The following is a 27,704-nucleotide window of genomic DNA, read 5'->3' as shown; positions in this document are numbered from 1 at the left end:
GCACTTACAAAGGTTCTTATACAAAAACTATTCTTCTGCTTTTCCAATGGACACAAAAAAAAACAATGCATACATTGCAATGCAATAAATCAGCATAAATCCAACATAGCCCATAAAAAACTATAAAAGTACACATGCCAACATAGTGAATTTTATAATAATCTTTTAAATATAGACTAAAGTGTAATGCATTAGCCAAAATGAAAATCAAGAGCTTATTTAAAAAATATTCTAAGGTTGTAATTAATTATATTTTAACTGAAGTCGTGCAAAGCTAGATCTGGTCTAAATCTACAGAAGATTAAATGAAATCTCCCCTCCTTGGGGAACAAGGGGTTATTCTTGGAGTTGTTTTTCTAAAGTAGTAGATTTCATTGTTAGTTTTGAATGTCAAAAAATCATCAATGATATATAATAAATTTAACACATTCCTTTATAACATTCAAAACATTTATCTCTCTAGATATAAAAAAAAATCTTTTTGTGAATAGTAGCTTCTTTAATATTGTGTATTATAATACTTCTCTGAATTACACCAGCATTTGTGTTTGTCTTGTAGCCTTGTGTCAATGCTGGTCTTCTGTTACACTTGGAAATCCTTTACAATGGCACAGTCTGATGTGCAAAGTATTCATTCTACCAACACATTATTTATGCCACACGATCCTATCATTAAGAATACTTGCCAAAAATCTATTCATTATTCCGTTGTTTTCAATAAAGACCTTATTATTAAGCTCATGATAAAATAAAGCGCCTTAGGAATAATGGTAAATGATAGCAAAAATATAAAAAAGAATGTAAAAAAGATAAATATGTTAATCTGAAGCTAAAATATGACATAACATTGCCATCAGTGTGCATAGATTGACAATTTGCATATATGCTAATGTATGTATAATTACCAGGCAGATATGCATGGCAGAAGAAGCTCAATTACAATAAATGCATAACTGAGTAAAAATGTATAATTTTAACCCCCCCTTCCACCTATAAAAAAAAGACATATATCAATACAGTGGGTAAGGCCACCCTTTTCCAACATCTGCATATCATCTATTTTTTTTAAAATATAATACGTATACTTTACGTATAGGCTACGTGGAACATCCCTTTGTAGTTCATGTATCCTTACGCCATGCCAATCTCCTCTTTTTCTTTCAGAGTGCTTCATTCCCCTCTCCAGACCATTGCAATATTCTTGAAGATCATATAAAAGCTATAAAAATACAGCTAAAAAAAGAGGAATAACGACGTCTTTTGGCATCGTAGAAAAAAAATCTCTGCAAGGTGCATCTATATCTAGGTAAGCCTATAATATGCTTTTTGAGCTGTTTTATGCATACAAAAGGTTCTTGTCTCAGCTGGGGGGTGCAGACTGAATAGCAGAAAGAAAATAGGCATCAGGGACTCAGGCGTAGTAAAGATATGTTTTTAAATTGTAAGACCTACATCTCATTAAAAAAATAATAAAATAAAATTAAAATATTAGTCAAATTAAAAAGCCTAAAATCTAAATTAATTTTAAAAAAATGTACATTTTATAAACTGAAGATTAAAATAATTTTGTTTAAAAAAAAAGAAAAATGCAATCAAGAGGTGTCTGTTTTTAATTATAATTATCCTCTTCTTAGCTTTTTTGCTAATGAGCATTTTTTTTAAGGTGGTTTGGAAAGGATGAAGGGGGGGTATCACATGGGTCTAGGGAAGGCGTGTTTAAATCAGCTCCCAGGGAGTGCTAACAATATGAAAAGATTTGTCTGAACAAAAGCCAGAGACACAAGAGGCTCAATTTATCCAACTTGGTGAGAAAATATTAGTACATACTTAGATCTGAGTTACATGAAAAAAGTCAAATAAAAACATGAAAAGCTTAAAAGCTTAAAAACGTGAAAGCTTTGCATAAATTGAACAAAAATAATAAAAGTACCACTAAGAATTTTAAATATGATTTACACTTTGTTGTTGTTTTTTATATATATTTTAATGTTTTTCTAAAGCCAAAGTCAATAATATATATGTGTATGTGGTTCATTGTGTACATATATGAGAATGTGTGCTTATGTATGTAAATATATTGGTAAATTAATGGTAAATTAATATTGATAAAATATAAATAAAATTGATGCTAATTTTTTTTTTTAATTTAATAAATAATAATCCTAAAAAAATTGAAGAAATGCTAAAAAGTACACTATGAAAGCAAAGTCCTACAGTCAAATCAAGCATGCTGAATTTTTTTTTAACACAAAATAGAAAAACACAACCCCAGTACCTGTAACCCGTATTTTCTTTCTCTCCATGTAGCCAGAATCAGAGCTGGGGAGATATGGTGGACCCATTTGGCAGGAGCTGTTGTTTTGAAGGCGTAAGTATGAGAATTGTTTATTTAACTGGAAGGACCGACCATGCAAATTCTCTTGGCTAATTATGCCAGTATGGAAGTCTGGATACTTCAAATGCATTAGAAAAAAAAACACACACACACACTCACAAGGGTTTAGTCATTGGAACAAAACAAGCGTTGGAATTGAAGGCTGTCTATGGGAGAGAACAGGGTGTCTGCGAGGGCCTTTTGACAATGAACTTGAGACATCTCATTAACATTCAGTAGACTGCCTGTCAAGTTCAGGACGTACTGAGTTCCCATGCAAGAAGACAGAAAAGTGAATTCATTGTGCATTTTCTACGGACCATTAGTCCAGCTTCCAAAGAGAGTTTCAAAATTAGCCCTGGAAACCAGACATTAAAAAAATGCGTATTCAGACCCATGTGGCAGACAATTAATAAACTCCGAGTAGGTAAAAAAAAAGGATGGCCAACCATTATTATACATAAATGGAGGCCAAACTGTACAAAAAAAAAATAAAAAAGACAAAAATGTTTGAAGGAAGTTATGCCTAGACAAGCCAACAATCCCACAGTTCTTTTCATATGTTAATGTTGTCTTCTTGACCAGAGCTTGGTTTGAGTTTTGAACTTTGTACAAGGCTAATTCTCTCTTCACTTCCTGAGATAAATTTTCTAAGTGCTAAATTTGCTGAGCGTTCTTTCACCACTTTGGTCCAGTTTTCCCTTAAAAAAAAAAAAATTCTTTCCCAAGAAAATAATTGCTTCGGAGGATTCATTAAGTACTGGAGTGAAGAACGAGGGGAGGGGTTGCATTGTGTTAGGTGTCTCCAAGACTTCCCATACCTCTATTCTCTATTTCAACCACTCCCCCTTGTTGAGTGCTGCCCCAATCAACATTTTTCTTGGGCAAAACCCAAAGGAATTCAAGGAGGAGCCAGCAGATAAAGCAGTATTTAATGTGAAAAGAGCCATGGCATGATTGTCTTTCACTCAAGTTTTTTTTTCTGTGAGGTTTGGGCAAAGAAGCTTGTGAAGTATTTGTCATTGTGTTGGTGTTCTCTATTCCTGCCGTGGCTAAAGGAGCTGTGTCATCGTTTTATGCGAAGGCTCAACTTTTTTGGTGCATAAGGTTGTGCAGCACATACGCCAGAAGAAAGGAGGGATTCTAAGAACCTCAAAAAAAAAAAAAAGCTGCAGAGAAGCATTCTGAATGGATAGCACCTTTTTACGTCACCGAAAGATGCAACCAACGGCCACAAGAGGGTAGGATGTTGGAGAGAAGACTCATTTTGCTAGCATCTCCAAGAACGATGCATCCAACAACGACATGCCAACGTGAGTATCATTTTTTTCCATTTCTTTCTTTTTAACTATTATTCTTTTTTTTGTTTTAGCCTGCAAAAAGATATTAAATGTATTAGGCATGGGGATTACATTGATGTTTTTTTGTTTTTTACTAGTTGCTTTTAAAATCACATGCAATTTTTGGCTCATAACATAACCAAGACAGCTTTTACGAGTTTCTCAAAGCAGATGGCAAGCACTTTTCACTTCGTTATAACCGCTACAAAGATTTAGAAAAGACTAGTTTTCACACACAGAATTAGCAGCATTCACAGTACCTCAGGTCTCATTATAATCTTCCATGCTTGTACTTGGCATCTTCATTTAAAGAGACTGAGGGTGGGAGAGGCAACTGGAATAGTGCAGCAAAGATGGGCCCCCTATTATGCCGAAATAAAAGGCCTAAGACGAGGAATGACATCTTGTTTACCTTCTCTATGTGTCCGAGTACCATGTCATTTAAGACTGAAGTGGATGCCCATTGTGCATCATAATTAATAAAGAAAATCTATAGTTGAGAATTAAAACATCTTCCAGTTACTGGGTTCATGAAAAACAAAGCATTTCCTAATTAAATAAATGTCGAGGACGAGAAGCTTGGTTTTTATTTTTATTGGAGAGTAAAAATTGTAAAATAATTTACGATACTCTCAAAAAATAAAAGCTGGTGGTGTGATTTTTGGAAACCACTTGTGTGATATTTCATGGTAACTGTTTGTAAATTATGTGCCTTACTCTTTATTTTGTAAAATATATTTAAAATGTATTTGATATATATTTTCTGTAAAGGCTGGGTAAAAATGATAGATAATCATGTTTTATTTGCAATAAAATAGGTAAAAAAAATCTGCTTGGCATTAAAAAAAATACATTAAGCCTTTATAAAATATTTTTTTTAAATATTACTACTAATACTATATTTTATATTTTGTTATAATGTTTAACTTGTGAATTGAATTTTTGTGATTTAAAAAAGTGTAAATATATTTCAATTCACAAGACACATTACAATCCAGCCATCTTGCTCTTAAATATCTTAATATTTTACGTTTAACATTCATTTTTTATAATCATGTAAATCTAAAATTATTGTATTATGATCCCAAACTATGGATGAGAAGGCCTCTTCTGAAACCATTTTTGTGTGTGTATTATATATATATATGTGTATATATATACACAGTATATATATATATATATATATATATATATATATATATATAGACAGCCATGTGTATTATTATTGCCACTGGTATGAAAATATGAATAAGAAACCTCAAATTTTATAATATATATATATATTTTTTAGAACCTTGTGGGTGGAGAATCAAGAACAAAAGGTATGACTGCCTATTTATCCTTATATTATCATTTTCATAGGAACTTTTGTATTATATTGTATGCAATATAGGTATATTTTATCACATTGGAACATTAGACTCTGATTTGTGTGACAAATTTTGTTTACAATTTTCTTAGTATCATATCAATATTTTCAGGAATAATAGTATAGGATAGTGTGTTTTTGGTTTTAGATAGTATTTTTTATTATTTGGGGTATTGGGTGATTAATAATGAGATTATGTCACTATTTCCTGCAGTCTTGGGCTCTCACAGAATTTAATCCTTTATTATATTGCACTTGTTGCACATTTTTAGAAGTCTCAGTTATGTTTTAATCTTTATGGAATAGAATATTTTTAATACTAAGGCCTAATGTACCCACCAGGCAACCTGAGTACCAAAATACACCTGTACTGTGCCACAGCCATGCTGCATGCATCTGTATTTCTAAGTAATCCTGTGGGCCTCAGGTCTAGGAAAATGGAACGCTATATGGATGTTTGTGCAAGTCACTGTATGGTTCAGGGTAAACCGTGCTACATGACAGCTGCTTGTTAACTAAACCAGTAAAGTATTCTAACCAAATCTCCATTAAAAAAACAACATATTTAATAAAGGCCCTTTGTTGCTGGCTGATACAATAATATTCATTTTTATGCAACATTGATGTTTTTAGGAATGTAAAAAAGGAAATTTAAAGCCCAACAGTCCTGGACATATTTAGCAAATTTATAATCTAGGTAAAATATTGATACGATATAAAAAAAAAGAATCACAAACGGTCCTTATTTTTTTTTTTTTGGTAGATTTTTTTTCCAAAAAAAGGTCATTGATATACCCTAAAACCTAAAAATCCTAAAACATTTATAAACAGCAGCAAATAAGTACATAGAATAATTTTAATTAATATACCAGGTTTTAATCCAAAAGAAAAAAATTCTGTAAATTGGGAAAGGCCAAAAGGAAGTTTTGAAGGGAAAAAAAAAAGGATCTTCTAGAGGCTGTAATTATTTTTGTTAGCATCCTTGAGCAGTTAATACAGCAGTGTTAGAAAAACCAAGGGGGAGTGTAGCTTTCGGAGAGAACACAAAGGGGTTTAGGTTTCACCAATTCTAGCTTTGTTGATAGCATAATATGTAAATGCCTTGAAAGATGCAACATGATATTGATATGATAAACTACTGTGTGTATACAAGCCCAAGTTTTGTAGTATTTGCTGGATGAATGATGATATATTACTGTCTTGTATTAGTTATGTTTGAATGTGTGTTTAGGTACGTGTGTTGTTAATGCTTTTTTCATGCTTGTATTGGCCTATTTGCATGTTTGTCTAAGGCCATTGATCTTTTACATTTCATTCTGACCAATCAAAAATCAACTTTTACAGATTCATCCTTTGGTTGGTATGGGTTATTGAATATCTTTTGGTTCTTTGTGCTTTGATATTAAGAAATTGTATTATGTAGAGATACAGTGTTTTGTGAGGTTGAGATGATCGATGTAGTGCTTTGAGCTTAAGAAGTGATTCTTTAGATGAATGAATGCTTAACAATTACAATAGAGTAACTGTTACATGGAATGTTAATGTGATGGGGGTTATTATAAGCAAAGTCAAAATTAAATAAGGAGAAAGGAGAGGACAGATGAAAGAAGGAGATGGAGGAGAAAAAAGAGAGAGGGAATGAGATAGAAAAAATGGAGAAAGAGAAATAAAGAAATGGAGAGAGAGAGGATGGGGTTAAAAAGAGAGCAAGAAATAAAGAGATGACATGAAAAGAGAAATAAAGGTGGGGAGAAAGGGAATGAGAAACAGAAGATGGAGAGAGTATGAAAGAGAGGGAGAGGATAAAAAGATAGAGAGTGAGAGAGATGATGTAATGAGAAAAAAAAAAGAAGAGTGGGGGAGTAATTAGAGAGGATGGATAGAGGGAAAAATAATGAATGGGAAAAGATAGATTAGAGAAAGGATGAAAGAAAAAGGGTAAGAAGGATGGAAACATTTACAGAAATATATAAATTGGGGGATAGGAATAATAAGAAATGTTTGTACTCTGGGTAACACCATGGTGTAAATATTCTATACCAGTTATGATAAGCAAAAATGGGCATCTAAAAGGAGGGCATAGTCCTCACCCCTATGAGGCCAGACACCTGGACCTCAAAAGTGTATCACGGTTGGGGCCTACAGGATACATAAAATACATAGGAATCACATTCCTCATTTTTGTTGCTTAAATCAATATTTAAAAATGTAGGAACATTCTTTGTTGAGTGTTGAATCTGAAGTCTTACCAAAGAGAAGTAGCCATGTTGACCCATTGGTGTTGATTTACTAAAGAATTTGGCCTTTGGTGCATAAGTTAAGTTCTTTTCATGTATCCCTTCATGTGCTGGCCAGATTTTTTTTTAGTTTTCCTTGTACATGGTTGAGCATTCAATGGGAACTTTTTTTTTACCAAATTTACAGTCTCAGTCCTATTAGTAAATCAACAATATTGCTTTCTTCATCTTTTGGGTCGGATAGTGGCGCAGATATTGGCTTAAGCTTAGTTAATTGTACAGGCAAGATTCTGTCCATGGTGTCTTACCAACTGAAACATGCAAGGCCTTCTTTCATGGTGCTTCGACTTCTTTGATACAGTAGTTTTGATATTTAGATTTTTTTTTACAGTTTTGCAAGCAAATTTCTGTACATCAATGGGTATGCTTGCCCCAAGTCAACGCTAACCATTTTGTCTGATTTCATTTCTGTTGAGTGGGATCCTGAATTACCCTTCCAAAAACAGATTTCATCTATGGGTGATGGTTTAGGACCCTGGCATTTTTCTGAGGCTCTATACTGAAGGCATGAAACGTCCATAAGTAGAAATATCTAGGCTCTCGGTGGTTGCAGATCGAGCTGCGCTCTTTGGTTAGTCCTTTTGAAGTGCGCCTGCTCATTCCATGGATGGATTAATTAGCTGCCTTTCAGAAGTGGTACATGCAGCATATATATTAACAATAACGCATGCATTATGCAGTTTGGTGCAAGGTCAAAGAACCATAGTTACGATAGAATGAATTAAAAATGGAGAATATATTGCACATGGTAGCCTCGTAACTTCAGAGAAAATGTATTCAAAAGTTAATTTATTGCAAAATTGATGGTAAAAAAAGAGAAAAGAATGTAATAGCTATGGATGAGGAGGAATGGATACATACAGTGGATACATACAATGGATACATAGAATGCATGAATAGATCGATAGATAGATTTGGTGGGGTGTCCAGCCATATTGATAGATAGATAGATAGATAGATAGATAGATAGATAGATAGATAGATAGAACGTTCCAAACTAATTCTCCCCGAGAGAGAAAGCTTTCTAGGAATGGCACATAGCCCAGACAAATTGGTCTTGCAATAATAACTCTAGACTCTATATTTACATGCAGGGCATCTGCTATTTCCATTAACCTCATATTTAATTCTATGATTTTATTTACATCCATTAAACCACAGATCATTGTATGTTATCATAATGTATACCCATGTACATATTGAATGAGTTCAGTCCATATTACATTGTCCATCAGACATTATTACTAAGGGTAGCATAGCAAAAAAAAAGAATATTGAAACAAAGCCCTTTTAGGAACAGGGATAGTCTTGTGCCTGGTCTGTCAGCCTTATAAATATAGGTGGCCAGTTAAAGTCTATAAAATTGAAATATATAGTGGAGAGACTAAGTTGTTAAATCCTAAGCAGAAAAAAAACTCTTTTGCAACCTCTATAAGAAGAAAATGATGGTTCTTAAACAATTATATTTCCATATATATATATATATATATATATATAAAATTAATAGGAGGCCCAAACTATCTCACATTGTCTGTGTTTTAATCCCGATGAATGAAGATACCATTACCATAAACCAATTAAAGTTTTTGCATGTGAAATCTGATGATTGGTTCCTAGAAGTAACTGTTTCTTTGTACATTGATCTTTGATACACCAGTTGTTCAGCTACAATTGCCCTTCTATGATATTTGGCTCTACACTTCGTATGACCAAATCTTGCCCTTTAATCTACAAGGCCATACCCTGAAAACTAACATGAGAATGTTAGCTGTCTTCTAAATATCTACTATCCATGTCAGTTAATCCTCTCGTTTTGGCCATTAGATGTGAACGATCAACAAAACTGTACATTGCCCCATTGAAGCTCTGGTCAGCATGGTTGATAATTTGACCAGGCTGCCATCCAAAAACAACAAATTCTCGGATAGCAGTGTAACTGTCGGCCATAAAAACTCCATTTGGATGATTCAGATTTTTGTTTTTCCAGCATAGGTGGAGGTCAATTGTTTTGGGAAGGTCTATCTTGATCTTCTAGGAATTGTCTTTCTTGGTTAATCATATATTGACTCAAAATATACACATCGATAGGTTACTCTTAGCATGTTTGGATCCTAGATAGCTAGATTTTATAAAGCAACTGTTGGTTTAATTTAGCAAGACATTTTTCTTTTTATTCTTCAACCACCAATTAGGATAAAAAGTTTGGACAGAGACCAAGGGGCTAGGTAGACCACTAGCTCCATGTGTCTCTCTGGTAGTTTGGTGGAGGGCTTTACCTCCATTACCATCAATTGTCAATCTCTTTTTTATTCAACCTTTACAATGATGCAGATTGCAGCAAAAGGAACAAGACTTTTCTTTTTGTAGATTAGTGTTGGGTTCCATGGTAGGGATGGTAAGACCAGGACCTCCAGAAGAGTATACCAACCAGTGGTGTCCCCTTTCCATATGAGAAGTCATTGGGTGACTCAATCTAACTTCATCCATGCAAACCCAAATTTTAGATCCGGTTTCAGTGATCCCTAAAGGCAAAGCCTAGTTGATTAAACAGTCATAGGTGTAGGGCATTATTTATCAATGCACCAGTATAGGATTTCATTTTTTAAAGTCTGACTGGGCAGTAAATGGTTAAATCTAAACACTGAAGGGTTGCAGTGGAAGGTTTGGCCTTGAAGCTTACAATCAAATGTGGCTGGTAGATAACAAAGGAAGCCAGGAAATCAGAACATTTGGATGTTGACAATAGAGGACCCAAGCCAGGTCATTTTATAAGGGAAGGTGCTGTCCAAAGGCCAGGGATGCATTTTCCCCCCTTCTCCTCTGCCCCTAGTACCTCCCCCTCTGACAAAATGAAATTACAGGCTAGCACTAAGTCAGGACTGCTGACATCCCCAGCCTTCTAGCCAATCACAAGCAGGGAAAGGGAGGGGTGTGCAAAAGAATGAATGGGCATGCATTTGCCTAACACCCCCTAGAGCAGAAGATGTTTCAACGTAGCAACATTGCCAGACGCAACCTCTGAGCTACCGAGGGGTCGAAGAAGAAACCCATTGAGGCAGATGGATCTCGGGAAATGTGTTAACCCTGTGCACAGCCTTCCCGGAGCCTCTTATTTTTTTTTCAAGTGATCCGCATGATCTCTTTTTTTTTTCCTTTCCGGCATAACATGCTTCAGATTATAATCACCTAACACTAGAATTCCCTGGGAATGCTCTCATCAAGGCATGATGGAAAGGGAAGAAAAAAAAAAAACAGCTGAGCTTGACACCTCTTACATAACGCTGCCTTCTCAATAGCTATGATGTGTATTACCATTCTTGTCTTCTTCTGATTGATACGTGGTTCGTATTCTACATGCGCGGCGTGGGTCCTGGGCAATGTGGAAGCGGAAGGCGATCTTTGGTTTTTTCGAAGGTCTGTTTCCTGAGCGAGCTAATAAATTTTAATTAATGAGTCGTGTAGAAGATCAAGATCTTCTATATTGTGAGGTTTCCCTTTGTATCATAATCGAAGGACGGGCTCGTTGCTTCATTTGGCTAACGAGGCGGTTTGTTCTAAAAGCTTCAGGCTTGATAAGGTAGCGGTTGTGGGTATTGGAAATTTTGTAAAAAATTCTTTCTTTGGAATGTTACCTGAATTTAAAAATTTAGGTATGTTTTATGCTGTTGATTTAAGTATGTGTTGATGTTTTTTTTTACCTGTCTGTGTCAATGTTTTATATCAATACGCCGGTAACATTTGTGTTTTTTAATTAGAAATCGCCGCTATGGAATAAGATCCACGAAAGATGATACTGGCAGTGGGACGAACAGGGGTTAATTGTTATCTTTGGTTATCTAGCTGTATGAGTGTTGTCCATTCTTCATAAAGCTAGATAACCGAAAGTAAAAATAACCCCATTACGCGCCTAGTTGTGATGGCTTCAGAGCAAGAAAAAAGCACCGAAAAGCCAAAAGGCACAAGAAGAAATTGTGGACCTGTGATGGAGCTGATGGATTGTTAAAAATTGTGTTAATTTGTTCCTGGAAAATTATCTGGAGGTAGGACTTTTATCAACCACCTGAGGTATGATGAAATATAAATGACCTTACCTGCTATATTATGGACTGTTCTACGACTCCATTGTACTTGAAACAAGCCTTGGCCAGGGTATAACAGGTATTAAAAAAAAAAAAAGACCTCAAGACAGACTTTAAAAATTTGGAAGTGAACCCCTGCATATTGGATTGATGTGAATAATGACAGCAGGAATTTCTAATCATCCTACAAGGACGTGGCGCAATGTAACCATCTGAGTGGAATATGGTATTTTTTATTTATTCCTCAAAGCAATGGTTTGGGAACCAGTTTGGCAGCAGTTTTTATTTTCAAAAAAAGTTTTACATATTTTTTTAATTATAACCTTTGATTTTCTTACTAAATATTTTTTTTGTAATTCAAACTGAAAAACTATAAAAAGTTTAGCTGTAAAAAAAAACATTTTTTCTTGCAAACAAAATATATTCGTTTTTGATGTGTTAATTTACACCAACCTGCTAAATTTTTTTGAATATGTTTCTGACAGTTGGGCAAGTTGAGCTGAAGTTAAAAAAAAAAAACTTGCTTGGCTTTCCTTTGATTCAGCCTGTATAATTAACTTGTTTTCCACTAGACTGGATCCTAAGAAAACTTTTTAGTTCAGTCTGTGGAAGCGACATTTGACCAGAGGTCTCTGCCTGCTGAGAAGGATTGGGGTTTTTAATCCCACCCCCTATGTAAGGGGATTATGCAGTTAGAAAATGCCATAAAATAAAAGGTCCGCTGAAACAAGAGCTAAACACGGACAAGGGATATTTAACGCTCTTGATTGCTGCTCCCTCTCGCAGCTAATAGGGTTAAGTTGTAATTTGGAGAGGGTGATTTCGAAATAACTGGGACCTAAATAGACTGGGTCAGTAGAGGGTTAAAGTAAAATGAACTTTTAATAGAAGAATATTTTTATCCATCAATACATTGATCATTCATTTTGAAGCTTGGGATTTTTTTTACTGGTGTGCAGACAAAATAAAGTGCACTTTCATCTCCAAACTTGTTGCAAGGAGCACACAGTGGTATACAAGTTTTTTTTTGTTTGATATAACAAATAAATGAGTTCCAACTGTTTATTCTGAATTCCTGTATACAGTACTAAACATATTTACATGGATTTTGCCTTCTTTAAGTTATAAAAAAAAAATATTGCTTAAAAAATTAGTAGTAGGAGATATTGGGGAGTTCTTTGGTCAAAAAAATTAAATGCCCCAAATATAATCCTAGCTAACCAATGTTTTAGGGTACGGCAGCCATTTTTTGGGTAGACTTGTAACAACTGTTCCCAGAGATCCAGAAAGTGGTTATAATGGTCAAGCGTGTACCTTAGAATATTGGAATGCCATTAAAACTGTATGATCATTGATTGCGTTTTAATTAAATAAATAGTAATAATAATTTTTTGTAACATATAGAGAAAACTTCATTTTTGTCCTCAGCTCAGCCAATAGTTTTGGAATCCATGTATTTGGTATTTGATCTTTTTGTTTTCTTCATAAAGTAATGCACTAAATGTAGTAAAGGTTGTCTAATTTGTTCATTTGAATATTAGATTTTACCTTTTAGACGGTATGTCGCAATTGTTATTAATGAAAACTGAGCGATTGGAAGAGGAGCACATATATATATTATATATTAATGGATAGTGGCCATTGATATCTCTACACAATGTCTTCACATGGAATGTTGTGGATTGTCATGGCATAAAGAATTTCATAAACTGTAGGCCAATGATTGTTGTGCGTTTCCAGGTTACATGTATTCAGTATCTCAGGCATGTTGATTGGCTGGTAGCTAGCTAAAAATGCCTTTGAGTAAACAGGTCATCTAAAGTCCAAAGGACTTTTATCCGGTATATAATTTCCATTGACCTAGAACCATTGAAAGCATGCCAGTGAAATGGTCTTGACAATTGTTGGAAGAAAAATACAGTGACGCATGTAGTTTTTTATGATGGTGCTATAACAATTTTATATCTTGGTCTTTCAAAAATTCTAAAACTTGTGGCTTGAATTGATCAAAAATTTTGTTATTGTCTTCTCAATAAAAGTTCCAAAAAGTTTTGGCAAGACATCAAAAAGTATTTCCCAGTTCCTTCCTAAAATCTACATTTTGAATGGACCAATGGACCAAACCAAGTTTAGTGATATGAACTATGTTGTCCAATAGGCCAAAACATTGAGTGTTGTCAAGTAAATTGTATTTTTCTGTAGATTTGAGATGCTAAATATATTTTTTGTATTTATGTAAAAACATCCTGTTACTTTTTAAAAAAAAAACATATGTATGATACAAAGATGGTTTAATAATGCTTGTTGATTTGGTGCATACAATTAATAAAAATGTTTATGAGATGATGGAGAGGCTTGGTATTATTTTTTATTAAATTGGCAAAATCTGATATATTGGCTATTTTTTTAAGTGGAAATGTGGACTTAATCTCTATTTAGTTTAATGTGTACATAACTGAGAAACTATACGGAAGGGGGGTGGTTTTTACTGTTAGCTAAAATGATTATTTCGCATTATTGAAGAAGTAGATTTTTACATATTATGGTATAAATTATTTAGTGACTTTTTGACAGCTTTAATGTTTAACATTCCAGAATATTCTAAGATATGCACAGCCCCCTACTGAGTCACGATTTATTAAATCTATACTCTCTGTCGCTGTCTCAGTAAATCATGTTTATGTTTCATTATATGCACCAAAAAGTCTTAAATAATACTAATCTTACAAAAACAGTATACTTCTCCTACAGGGGAATTTTTCTAAGTTTTTTTTTTGGTACAAGAAAGGCTATTTTTTGGGCTAATGATTAGAAAAAAAAAAAAAATATATATATATATATATATATTTATATATAGACTAGGCAGACATTTATATTATGAAACATCAATAGCCAGTACATGGACTATGGTTTCATGCTGAGGGCCTCAACCTCTGACTGCATTTATTATATAGGATATTAAAACTGAAGTGCCACCCCCATCAAGAATGGAAATAACTAACCATAAACAATTTTTTGATGCCCTTGGGAATAAGAAACCTTATTGATAAAATAATTTATAATGCCCAAGATTAAATGCAATACAACTTGTGTAGTCATATTATTTTGTATATTATTCTATATATAGGTTTTTAATTTACAAAATTTTGTATAGGATTTCAAAACAATTCACCCATGAGATCTCCTTAACATGGTGATGAACCAACCAAAATTAGACACATTGGGAAATTTTTGGTTAACCTGTATAGTTCAATGTAGATTTGTTCAACCAGAATCGTACAATTCTTCTATCATGAATGCCAAGAGACTTGACAAATCTTTGCAGGTCTACATAAAAATATCATTTGTGGGTGTTTCTAATTTTATAAATTCCCTTGGTATAATATGCTTAAATTCCTTATAAGGTATTGAAGAAGATGGCCTTTGTGAAAACAATGATCTGATTAAGGGTATGATATTAATGCTTGGTTTGTGCCTCTGTATCTTTTTTTTTTGGTTTGCTGGATCACCCAGGTTCACCCATGATAGTCCATCAAGTTCATCCACTATGGAAAACATGCGTACCATACAGGTGAAAACCCTTTAGTTGATCCGAAGGAAGGCAAAAAAAACTTTTTCAATTTGCTCCAAATTGGGAAAAAAATCCTTCCTCTCCAGTCTTGGAGAGTGTCAATAAATCATCTCCAGTGGCACAGTAACACATTCTATATTGGCACTGAGCCCTTGGAAATTGGACTATGAACGTCAATGTATACCTCTGCACTGGATTGTGCTCTGCATATACAGCATCCCCCATTGGAGAATCACAGATTTACTGCACTGCAGATGGCCATCAGTGCAGGATTGATGTATTGAACATCACACCCCCATTGACTTGACACCCAAGTAAATAGAGATTTAGGTAAACCACTGCATGTAATATGTTTATCTATTTGATATCAAGGTATCTGAAGGTCTTTTTTTAACAATTGACTGTAAAATTATGGATAAAATTAGTTTAAATACATAATACATTTTCTATGTGTATCTTTGGTCTAAGTGGACAAGCATGTTGTTTTGTGCATTGCGTTAGTAGAGAGCAGTTTAATCATCGGTGATAACCCAACATGCAGAAGGCAAGTTAAGGTAATGCATTTTTGTTGTTGTTTTTTAGCTGTGTTTTAATGTAATGATTTCCATGTCTGATTTTGCCTGGGTTGTGTATAAAAATCCCTGTGTGGGTAACAGACCTAAGCGTGCATCATGCATTGTAATTATTTCGAGGGAAAAAATAATTGCGTTACATCAAACATCTGCCAATTGTGTTAGCCTTGAAAGATGACAGAGACCGGCCTTGCTCATCTATTTCAAGTCCATTTTCGTTTTAATGTTTTTTTAATTTTATTTTTTAATCCTAATCTTTCATTTGCTAATTCGGCCGCTCATTTTGGCAATGAATGGGGATAAAAATTGCTGTAATCAGAAATGTAAACCAAGGATTACATAAAGAGGCCAAAGTGACCCAGTTTAACCCAAAAATGCACAATTCTAGTGCAAGTGATTTGATAATATGCAATGTTCATATAAAAGGCAGTCAGGTACATCATTGATTCTGGTTTACATATGTATTACAATTGACTTCAAAGAATGTACAATATTGATATCATTCCCTGGCCTTGAGGAGCATCTTCTGTCCCTACCACAAGCCAAGCCAAGCGGAAGCCAATGAAAATGCAGATATTTAAAACCCAATAATAATAATAATTTAAGTAATAAGGGCAATTTTGATTTCACCCATATTGGTAGGTGATTTAAAGACATATTTAAAAAGTGTTTTTCTTTAATGGGAGTAATAATGGTTAATAAATCTTTAAATAATTGAAATATGTTGTTGTATATTAATTATATATTGTATCAATTTTTATTGCATCATTTTACGGCCTCGAATCAATCAGCAATACGAACACTCAAGATGTTTGAGTTTGCATCCTTGCAATTATGTTCCTCTCGAACCATACGTAAAAAACAACCATTTCACATCATACTGGCACATAATAGGGCTGGGGATGATGACGAAAATGTCTATAGTCCAATGAAGGTAGTAGGGGGTAGGTAGACATGCTGGGTCATTAGTAGGATAAAGGTAATGTAATCATCTGCTTTATAGTTCCAATAAACATATGAACATAATAAGTATAGGAACATACTGTATAAAAGAACATGTACCAATGTACAAGGTTCATTTTCAGCTAAACTGTATGCATAGAGCATCTAAGGTAAAGATTATATTAGGTTAATTGCCCAACATTTTGCTGTATTTCCTTGCCCTGGTAAGACCACCAACTTATGCCAACTTACATTGATTTCAGTCCTACCTGCTGAGTAAAGGTGTAATAACTTGAAGGTTTCTACAAATGTCACATAAGATGCAACATGTCTAAAAGACATGCCAATACAACTCAAGACAATTCTTTCTGACACAAATAAGCTCCAAGTACAAATTGGATATAAGCATCCTCATAGAGAAGGCCAACAGCTTCCTCAAAGCAAAAGCCACCTATGAGTAAAGTGCTGATCTTAGAAGATGTTGTGTATATCACTCCATTTCTAATTGGAACCAACGTCGGTGTGAAATTTTGGAGGGTCGTCAACATCTCAGTTGTGTGAAGCATCTATTAACATGTCTGTTGATGATTAGCCCAGGCCCAAAATCAACAATATTTAAATTTGAATACCCAAATCGACATACAGTGGCCACTGAAGACATATTTTGGAAGAGTACAAATATATTAGGATCTATGTGATAAACCTTAATGTTCATTTGATGAAATGTATTGTATATTGTTTGTTATTTTAAATTGTACATATAGAGTCAGTTTCTAGTTTTGTATAGAGTAGGGAAGGGTTATATTGGTCCACATGTTGGCTCTATTCTGTCTGACTGCTACCCTGAGTTATGTTACTAACACTTTCCCTGACTTCTTGCCCTTTGGAGGGTTCCACCAGAAAGGGAGTGAAGGTGACGAACAACATTCTTTACCTTTATCTGGTCATCATCATTTGGACAACTGGGCTTCAATTGTCCTGCAGAGGGCTCTACCAGAAAAGGAGTGAAGGTGAAGAACATCAGTAGTTGTTCTTTACCTTCATCTGTTCTTTACCTTCATCATTGGGACAACTGGGCTTCAATTGTCCTGCGGAGGGCTCCATCAGAAAAAGAGTGAAGGTAAAGAACGCCGTTTGGGACAGGAACTTAGAGTCCTAATGGAGCCCCAGATAGAAGTACAGATCCAACAGAGTCCTAACCCTGCTAAAAAAAAATTTTGACTGGTAGACACTAATGATATCAAAGGGGCATCTACCAAGTAAGCTGTCATTGCTACCACCCATTCTGGCTACCATGTTAACCATCCTGTTTTAATACCTCATATTTCCTGCCTGGCACAATGCAAACAAGGATATCTAACTAGATATTCACACTTGTTTCAAGGTGGAGCCTTAAACACAATATAACCCAACTGGTCTAGTTAGACAACTAAGAGTTTCAGAAGGGGATTCACAATGGTGGCCCAATGTGTGGCTCAAAAATGATTTGCTTTGTGGACCTGCTAATTTTCAAACCTTGACCAATAGAAGATGAACAATATTAGCCTTCAAAGCCTGGTGCAAAGTTGTTTTTTTTCTCTTGACCATGGGTTTTAGTCAACAAGAAGAGTACTTTGGTTAGAATTCCCACCACAGTCAGACATAAAAGACCCCGAAGGCCTTTAGCATATATTTCCCTATAATTAGTGAGAAGGTTAAGACACTAAACCTCAAAGTTGATATTTGTTAAATGAGGCATTCAAATGTTTGACCACAAAGACTTCAAAGACTGCCAATAGTCAAAAAAGGTTGAAGATCATTGGGTAAGTGTTGATGATACTGTCACCATCAATTAAAAGAACATTGTTATTCTCACAACAAGCCAACACATTGGCTTAGGAAAACAAAAATACATAATTGTTCTGAATTTCCAATCCCCTATAATATATCAGTACCATTGATTGATTCATTTTGCCAAAAAAGAGGCATGTACAGACAAGTGTCCTTGTAACAATGAATATGATTCAATTTTCACAATCCCTGCTTGAAAGGGAGTCCTAGAACATCCTAACTATTTTCCCAACACTTACAAACCCAAAAGATTTGCAGTCCCTGGAGATGCAATCAATCATTTGCTGTAAAGGTCCAAGGCTCAGACATGGGGGTATTCTGCCTACTTGAAGCTTTTATCAATAGGGTCTGGCCCAAGAAAGACTGGGAGTGCCTAGACAATAGCCAAAAAAGTGTTTGCATTAACATTTAGACAGCACTGTTGTCAGCAGAAGAACAAGTAAAGTTTGTTGATAGATGATATATTATTCAACAGAAAATGTCTTTAAGTAGATTGAAGTCCATGTTAATAGGTGAAAGCACAAGTGGAATACAGGGAGCAAGCATCATGACCCTATAATAGGGACCTTTAGGGCAGAATCACCAAATATTAATTGTATTGGAGCTGAATAATTAAACACACTGGAACAAATATCCCCATTTGAAGATTTTTACTTTTTAACTTACTTAATTTACCAGTAACTAGACACACAAAAGGTCTCCTACCTAAATTTTAATTGTAGAAATTAGATGATCAGTTCAGTCTTGTTTATAACATCTCAATGGACACATTACAGTCATACACCACTTACACTTCATGTCCTATACTGGTGATGTAACAGGAAGTAAATATTATTTTGCTTTTCCAGCAAAGAAACTCCCCAAAATTTCCCAACTACAAGCTTTAAAGATGGAAGCCTCACATCCTAATTCTTGACATGTCACTGTGAAAAATATGGAAAAGAGCTCCAATCCTAAAATATCAGCTAAGATTAGTTTTATTTGTTGTTGCATTTAAAAAAATCACCGATGTGGACAACCTTTCAATTTTTTTTCAATTTCGACTGTACCTGGACTACAAGAGGCTGATACCATATCAAATAAAATGATATAAAAACCATATATAACAATTACTAAGCAACAGTCCCCTGTGTTCTATTAACCTTTTATCAAGAACTTAGATAAAGTGGAACTAAATCCTCAATCAGGCACGTGGTTAGTGACAGAAAGGGACAGGCAATATGCCTTCTACAGTAATTTTACTTACCTGCCTGAGCCAAGAATGAATAAACTCTGCATGCCGACGTCATTCCAGCACAACCAATCAAGATGGCTGAAAATCGCATGCAGGAAGAGAAGAAAAAGGAAGATGGTGGCACCCTGTGATGAAATGGGGGTAGGTGAGTATTGTAGGTTTAGTTCCATTTTAAGGCTTCTATACATTATAAAGCTGGCTGTGGAAGTATCCAACTAGTAATGCCCCACCGAACCAGGACCCCTACAATTCAATGGTGACTGGAGGAATAGGGTCATCTACTCAAAAGCTTCCAATTTCTACTCTGGGTATTCCAAAAATGTGTATCCACCGAGATATGTTCCATACTAGAAGATTCACAATATGCTTTGTGAACAGTCCACCCGAACTGTATCTCTCCTTAATGCTAACTCACATATTTTTCACATCACCCATTCTACTCAATTCGAGTCACCACCAGCCCATAAGAACGTGTAAAGACATGTTCTCTTAACGGGGCAATCAGTGAAGAACAAGCGGGTCAATTTATAGAACAAGAGACATAGCAGGTGTAGCAGGGCTACCACTAACAGTTATTGATTACATAGCAGAAGTTGTATCAGGGTAAATCAATAATCCCTGATTTTCTCTACATTAAAGGTTGATGCTTGATGAAAAGTCAAGGAAGATGGTCATGATGGGACTTGATTAGGAAAGCCATTACTGTTGTTTTCTTTGACTGTTAACAATGTTGAATGGTGTTTGGTGATGTTAATTGACTATTGCTTTATTTTTAGGCAAACTTTAAATGCAACGTTATCACACTAATGACAAGGATCATGGCATCTCCATGTGTACCACCTGTGATCCACTACCTATCTGCATGACTTAGAAGATTCTAGTATTGGAGTGTTTTGTGACCTCTATTGGCTGCCACTCAAAACAGATCTGGGTTTGAATGTTAGACCAACCACCATTCCATGCCACACGAGATGCCCCTCCAAGCCAATCCACACAGCTAATCAGTGATGGAGGCACGTTTCCATTTCTGAAATTTTCTACTCCCAACCAGTGATGAATGCAGGTGTCCATTCCTAAAATTGTCCAGTACCAATCAATGATGGACACAGGTTTCCATTTCTGAAGTCCTCCAGTCCCAACCAATGATGGACATAAGTGTCTATTCCTGAAGTCACCCAGTCCCAACACTTGATAGACACAGGTGTTCATTCCTGAAATCATTCAGTACCAAATGATAATAGATGCAGGTATCTATCTCTGACATTTTCCAGTTCCAACCAATGATGGACACAGGTTTTCATTTCTGGAATCATCCAGTACCAACCAATGGTGGATGCAGGTGTTCTGAAATTGTCTAGTCCCTACCAATAACAGACACATATGTCCCTTCCTGAAATGATCAAGTCCCAACCAATGATAGATGTAGGTGTTCTGAAATTGTCCAGTCCCTACCAATAACAGACACATATGTCCCTTCCTGAAATGATCAAGTCCCAACCAATGATAGATGTAGGTGTTCTGAAATTGTCCAGTCCCAACCAATGATGGACGGAGGTGTTCATTTCTGAAATCACCTGATCACAACCAATGATAGATGCAGGTGTCCATTAGTGAAATCATCCAATCCCAACCAATGATGAACATAGGTGTCCATTTCTGAAACTGTCCAGTCCCAACCAATAATGAATACAGTTGTCCATTCCTGAAATTGTCAAATCCCTAACCAATGATGAATGCAAGTGTCCATTCCTGAAATTGTACTGTCTTCCTGAATGCTATGCACGGCATTGGAAGAAGCCACTGGATTCTTTTCAGAGGGTGAGAGTCATGGGTCTGGTGTTGAGTAATTGTACCTGTATGTTCACCAGAAGCTGAATACCATTTATAAAGAAAAAAAAAGATCTGGAAGTAGCATGGCTCCTTTTACCATCTGACATAGTAACCAGTCCAAGCCAGAGGTACTGACATTGAACAAGTGGTGCTGATCAGTCACTCTGCCCAAGCACCAACCTTTTTATTTGTTGAGACCAGAGTCCACCTAAGGTTATATTTGCTGCATTGTCTACTGTCTGACCTCTAAAACTCTGACCTCTTTGAACTTCAAATAAGTGTGAAATTTCAATCTTTGTAGTCAGAGCCTGGTGGGTTGAATAGGCTTATGGGTTTTTCCATATATCAAGGATGCCCCATGCTTGGAACTCCATACTCCAAAATCGTAATTTTCATCTCCTGTTCATGTGGGAGATTTGGATGTTCCTACTTCTCCTGTCCTTCTTTATTACTGTAAGTAAAATGAACTGATGGTTGGAAACCCATAAACTCAACACAGAGATCTCACTAAATTGCTGTTTAAATATTAGATTAAAATGTAAATACAATAAGGAAAACCCAAACTTAAAACATTTATTTTGCTAAGGCTTGTACCCAATAAACAATTTATTCCTTTATGTTCATCCTTTGTTACCTCTCGGTGTTGCTGATCTCCTCTGGGGTCTCAACCCCCATCTACATGCATTCCAGTGATGGGCTACTACTGCATAACATTTCTTGGGCCAAATTATTATGTACTGAATTGGCCAATTGATGTTTCCATTGGAAGCCCAGGTGACAACTCTGTAGCACAAGTGGGAGAGCGTTGTCGCCATTTTACAGAAAGTATCTAAACTGGAACTTTCATGGCAGAATTATCAGGGATTATTTTAATAAAAGATGCAGAATAAAAACAATTTTGAAAATGAATTTTGAAATTACATTTACATGTTAAAGTGAGAGATTGGGTTTCACTGTGACATCACGTAGACGGTCACCTGTAGTGCTAAGTGACACTCCAAACACACGATGTACTAGGCCTCAGCCCTTTTCCCGATATACATGGGCCCTTTTATGCTTGTGAATACTGAGCCTTGTAGGACACAAGCCAGTGGTCCCACTAACATGGAATCACCCCCCACCTCCTGCGTACCCAATGTCAGATCCCATCCTAACCCCTCCGGCGAGCTCTTAGCTCCAATAATGTAACAATGAGGCTTTCTGCGCTTGTTATGACACCCCGCAAAAGCGTCAGAGAGCGATCTTTTCTTCCTCTGTGTCCTTTGCGGCCAGCCGGTGGCCTGAAAGTGCAGCTTTTTTTTCCCTGCCTATTCTTGTGGCTGTGTGTGCCTAACTAATTGAGCTGGAGGGTTTCAGTCTGGACGCCTTTCAATAGACTCTTTGTTCCTGTTTGCTTTCCGAGAAAGCGATGGTGTGATTCGTTTTCTTAACCCGATGCCTGAAAAGGAGTCCTCCTGGTAATCATGGGGTTAAAAGGGGGGGGGGGAGCAAGGGCATCAATGAACAAAAAATTAGGAGAAAAAATGTAGTTTTACATAATGGGGTATGTAAACTTTACCAATCAACTCATATTTGGTTCCTTTTGGTCTGTAAAATTCACCAGTGGAGTTTTGTTGTCTTTTTTAAGATTGACATTTTTTTGGTTGTGTTGGCCACCGCTGACTTCTCTTGAAGTCACAAAAAGTTGGAGGGAATCTCTAGGAAATGCCATCTTAGGGGGCCTAGTTAAAAAGCATTGAATCTGACATTCAGTGGTGGAGATCTGGTCCAGGTCCAGGTCCATATGTTACAATGGCAGTAAATGGTTCTCCACCAGGGAATGTTTCAGTGAATGTCAGATTCACTGCTTTATAAATAGACCTCCGAAATGTCCTCAATTTAAAGACAACTACTCTATTCATGTCCCTGTAAAGTTTTGGATTTCCCATCATTTTCTAAATAAGAGAGGTTAAATCTCACAAGTATGAACAGCAATTAAAGCATCTTCTAAAATTCCCAGAATCTATCAGTTACAAAAATCAATTTTATATCAAAATTGATTTTATCTACTTAGGCTAGTTTTAGACTATTGTGTTTTGCAAACAGTTTTTCAGATGCTTGCAGCATCAACTAGGTGCAGTTTTGCTGCCAACCATCTCCATAGACTTAGAAGTAAGCAGGGTCTGTAATCATATGTAAGTGATTTTTTAAAAATTGCCCATAATCCTCCTGTGAAAAAAACTGCATTGCAAGGAGTTAAATTCGTCTGCAAACATATAAAAATACCTGGTCAAGCATTATCCAAGTCTTTTTTGCCTAAAACTCTATCGGGTTTCTAGCTGTGGATAGTAGGTAGCAGCTGCAAAAGAGCAGGAAATGCCATTCCTGGCCACCCCAAATAAAAATTCCTAGACAAAGGCATTGTAGAAAAAAAATATAAATTTTTCAGGATTTTTTGGGCAGCACGGTGGCTCAGGGGTTAGCACTCCAGCCTTTGCAGTCCTAGGTCCCAGGTTTGATCCCCAGCCAGGACATTATCTGCATGGAGTTTGCAGGTTCTCCCTGTGTCTGCGTGGGATTTCTCCGGGTACTCCGGTTTCCTCCCACATCCCAAAAACATGCAGTTAGGTTAACTGGCTTCTCCCTAACAATTGACCTTAGACTATAATAATCACATATGACTTTGGTAGGGACATTAGATTGTGAGCTCCTTTGAGGGACAGTTAGTGACACAACTATGGACTATGTACAGCACTGCATAATATGATGGTGCTATATAAATACTGTATAATAATAATAATCCTGGTTTCTGTGCACTGATGTTTCTGGATACTCCATATGCTGTTCTCTGTTTTAAGTGAAATCCCAGGCCGGATTGGGGAAATTAGCCCTGTTTATTTATCTTGGTGGCCATGGTCTCTGGTATGAAAAATAATCTAAAATGTTATAGTGGTCACCAGAACAAAAGGTGAGGGGGACTTTTGCAAAAGAGACAACTTGATGGGTAAGACAGCTTTCTGAGTGCTCAAGAAACTCAGATGGCATCTCGTCTAATCTTCTTTGAACACATTCTTTTTAAACATAATTATTGTTTTGTAATGTGCAACATTGCCCGTTTATAGAACATTCTTTAGTGGAATTCTGATTCAGCTTTGTAGCTTAACATGGGATGACATCATGAAACCCTTCTGGGGCCAGAAATGTCAAAAATGTGGTAACTAAATGCTCATTCGCCAAATGTTAGGGTGGAATTATAGATGAAGTTATCTAAAAGCATTCTACATTTTTGAATATGGTAAGGGATAGTAAGAACCCCTCATGATGGGTACAGAACTTGTGCAGACCTTGGGACTCAGCACAGGGATGGTAAAAGCCCCTTATAATGGGCACAACAAGTATACAGATCCAGGAACTCAGCACAGGGATGGTAGAAGCTCCTCATAATGGGCACAGCAGGTATACAGACCCAAAAACTTAGCACGGGGTAGGTGTGAGCTGTTTATAATGGACACAGAGAATGCTTAGACCCAAGAACTCAGGAAATAGGTGCCAGAAGCCCCTTATATTGGGCACAGAAGGTGTACAGACTCAGTATCTCCGTGCAGGGATAGCGAGTAACCCTTATAATAGGCACAGCAGGTGTACAGACCCAGCAACTAAGCACAGAGATTTCACCAATAGTCCCCAGGAGAAAGACAAGACATATGTAATGAGAAATGAACAGCATTTTTGGTTATGCACTTGGGACACGGACAGCTCATCTTTATGAGCACACCGCCCCCCAAAAAGCCTCCTTTCCATTCACCGAATGATGTGATTTAGTGCTCTTTGCGGAGTTCCTGACCGAGGGTTCAGCCAGTTGGTTGAATCCAATTTTTTTCGGAAAACAAATAAGCTTTGTAAAACCGGCAGATGCAAGAGGATCCCAGCCCCTGACACACAGACATCTACCATTTATAGACTCGTAAAGGGGCCCTACATTTCCGTGCCGGAGGTGACAGTACAATGCAGACCACGAAAGTGTGTATATCAATGTCTTCACAGCTTCACAATGGAATCCGGGGTCAGCTGGGACTACATGTGAGGGGGGAATAGAGGAGGTGGCTTCCATCTTGTTCTTCTTCTTCTATCTATCTATCTATCTATCTATCTATCTATCTATCTATCTATCTATTAAATTAGGCAATTATACATAGTAGGAAAAAGGCTCAACATGCAGATAAAATACATATAAAGCAATTGTGTTATCTGCATTATTATATATCCAAAATATCAAAAGTAAAAAAGTTTGATTGAAATCACAGTAATAAAATTCTCAAAAAACCCAAAGCAAAATTTAAATCTCTTTCATCTTGAGAGTCAGAATATCAGAGGCCACTTACTGCCCTATCTGCTTGGTTAGTATTTGGCTGTGCTGATTTAGGTCTGTATACCTTCTTTGTCCATTATGGGGAGCTCCCACCAACCTGTGCTGAGTTCCCAGGTTTGTGCACCTGCTGTGCCCAAAAATAGGGGCTCCTACCACCATGTGCTGTGTTCTCAGGTTTGTACACTTTCTGTGCCCATTATGAGGAGCTCCTACCAACCTGTGGTGAGTTTCCAGGTCATTACACCTGCTGTGCCCACTATTAGGGGCTCCTTAAACCCTGTGCTGGGTTCTCAGGTGTGTACACCTGCTGTGCCCACTATTAGGGGCTCCTACCACCCTGTGCTGGGTTCTCAGGTCTGTACACCTGCTGTGCCTAATATGATGAGCTCCTACCACTATGTTCTGGGTTCCCAGGTCTGCACACCTGTTGTTCCTATAATGAAGAGCTCCCACTATTTTGTACTGGGTTCCCAGGTCTGTACACCTGCTTTGCCCAATATGAGGGGCCCCTTCCACTCTGTGCTGGGTTCCCAGGTCTATACACAGGTATATATACAGGTCTGCTGTGCCCGGTTTCCACTATCCTTGTTGGCTTTTGTATTTTTTTTATCATTATGAAGAATGTAACAGAAGAAGTTGGAACATGCACACGTGGGCAGAGTCATACATTATGCCATGGATATTTCTCTTTTGGAGAACCAAAAACAGTTAGGAGCCCATAAGCCGACTCAACCCCCAAAATATCACTTTTGGGTCGACTGACCCTTTAAGCAACACTGACATGTCTTACAGCATGTACTGTCTTACAGCATGTAATTAGTAAGCTGCTGCAAAGTCTAAATATCATTTCAGCTTCCGTTCAGCACATCAAAGCTTGTCTTTCCATAACAAATATAATAATATCTAAATGATAATAAAATATTGACAATTGAGTCGAAAAACACTGATAAGCTTCTGTGGGAATCAATCCAGCGATAGAATGGCAACCAGCTAAACAAGATGGCCGTCTTGCCGAACTTTGATTTTTAAAGGCTTTAGATAGAAAGCCTTGGGATTTGCGCTCCTTCCAGCGTCGGTTTTTCACTCAGCTGCGAGTGGTATAGGGGTGTTACCAACATAGCAGATTGCTGAAGAAAGCCGTGACACTCAATTGGCACCAATTAACGCCCCCCCTCCCCCTTTCGCCCATACCTTATGGGGGATGTATAATTTGCCTGTGAGAAAAGGCCAAGAGAGGCTTACACACGGCATTTTACTAGCGTGCCCCTGGCGGCGTAACAAAGAGTTAAACCATTAGGAAAATGGAGCCCCTCATCCAATAGTTAAACCTGATTTGCATGCATTTGCATAATGAATGTCATTTGCATTCCTGGAGGTTGGCTACTTGTATGGGAGAAGTAAAAAGGGGGATTTTGTTTTGCAGAAGAATGTGTGTGTTTTTGTTTCTGTCCCCGAGAAAAAAGAAAAAAGGACGAAGTTCCCTTTTCTGAATCCTCTTCCTTCCGCCCGTCACAAAGAAAATGAGCACAGGCTCATTCTCAAAGCGATAAATGCATCTCCCTGTTCGCCTTGCACTCCCCCAGAAATGTTCCATCTAATTGGGATTGGCTCTGGGACCTCCACCATTTTAAGTAGGCAGAGGAAAAACGACAAGATGGCCGAACTCTCGCACAGGTAGTGAAGGGGGAGGCACGACCCTCCTTCCCTTAGCCGCTAGCGCGTTGCTAGGCAGGCGGGGGTATAAAATGGCGCCGTATTACACAGTTAACCAGCTGAATGATATCGTATCCTAACTGGCTGAACTTGGCAAGCGCCCGATAATTCATTTGCATGGAACAGTCTGCCGAGACATTCCTCGTTTTTTTAATTGTCAGGCATCAATTAGCTAGTGAGATAAGCGGCGTGGGCGATGATAATT

At 36.7% G+C, this 27,704-nt stretch overlaps 1 long non-coding RNA gene across 1 annotated transcript; it reads left to right on the top strand.

The window, feature by feature from the left end:
• Positions 1-2,952: 2,952 nt before the first annotated feature.
• On the top strand, positions 2,953-13,805 carry LOC140342095 (uncharacterized). Its single transcript, XR_011922995.1, has 3 exons — positions 2,953-3,687; positions 5,006-5,036; positions 11,136-13,805. It is a non-coding gene; the product is annotated as an uncharacterized lncRNA (long non-coding RNA).
• The last annotated feature ends 13,899 nt before the right edge of the window (positions 13,806-27,704 follow it).

Source organism: Pyxicephalus adspersus, chromosome 12 (assembly GCF_032062135.1).
Source record: "Pyxicephalus adspersus chromosome 12, UCB_Pads_2.0, whole genome shotgun sequence".
In the NCBI taxonomy this organism is placed as follows: Eukaryota; Metazoa; Chordata; class Amphibia; order Anura; family Pyxicephalidae; genus Pyxicephalus; species Pyxicephalus adspersus.
Note: the sequence above shows the minus strand (reverse complement) of the source record. Positions and strands in the feature narration are given on the sequence as shown.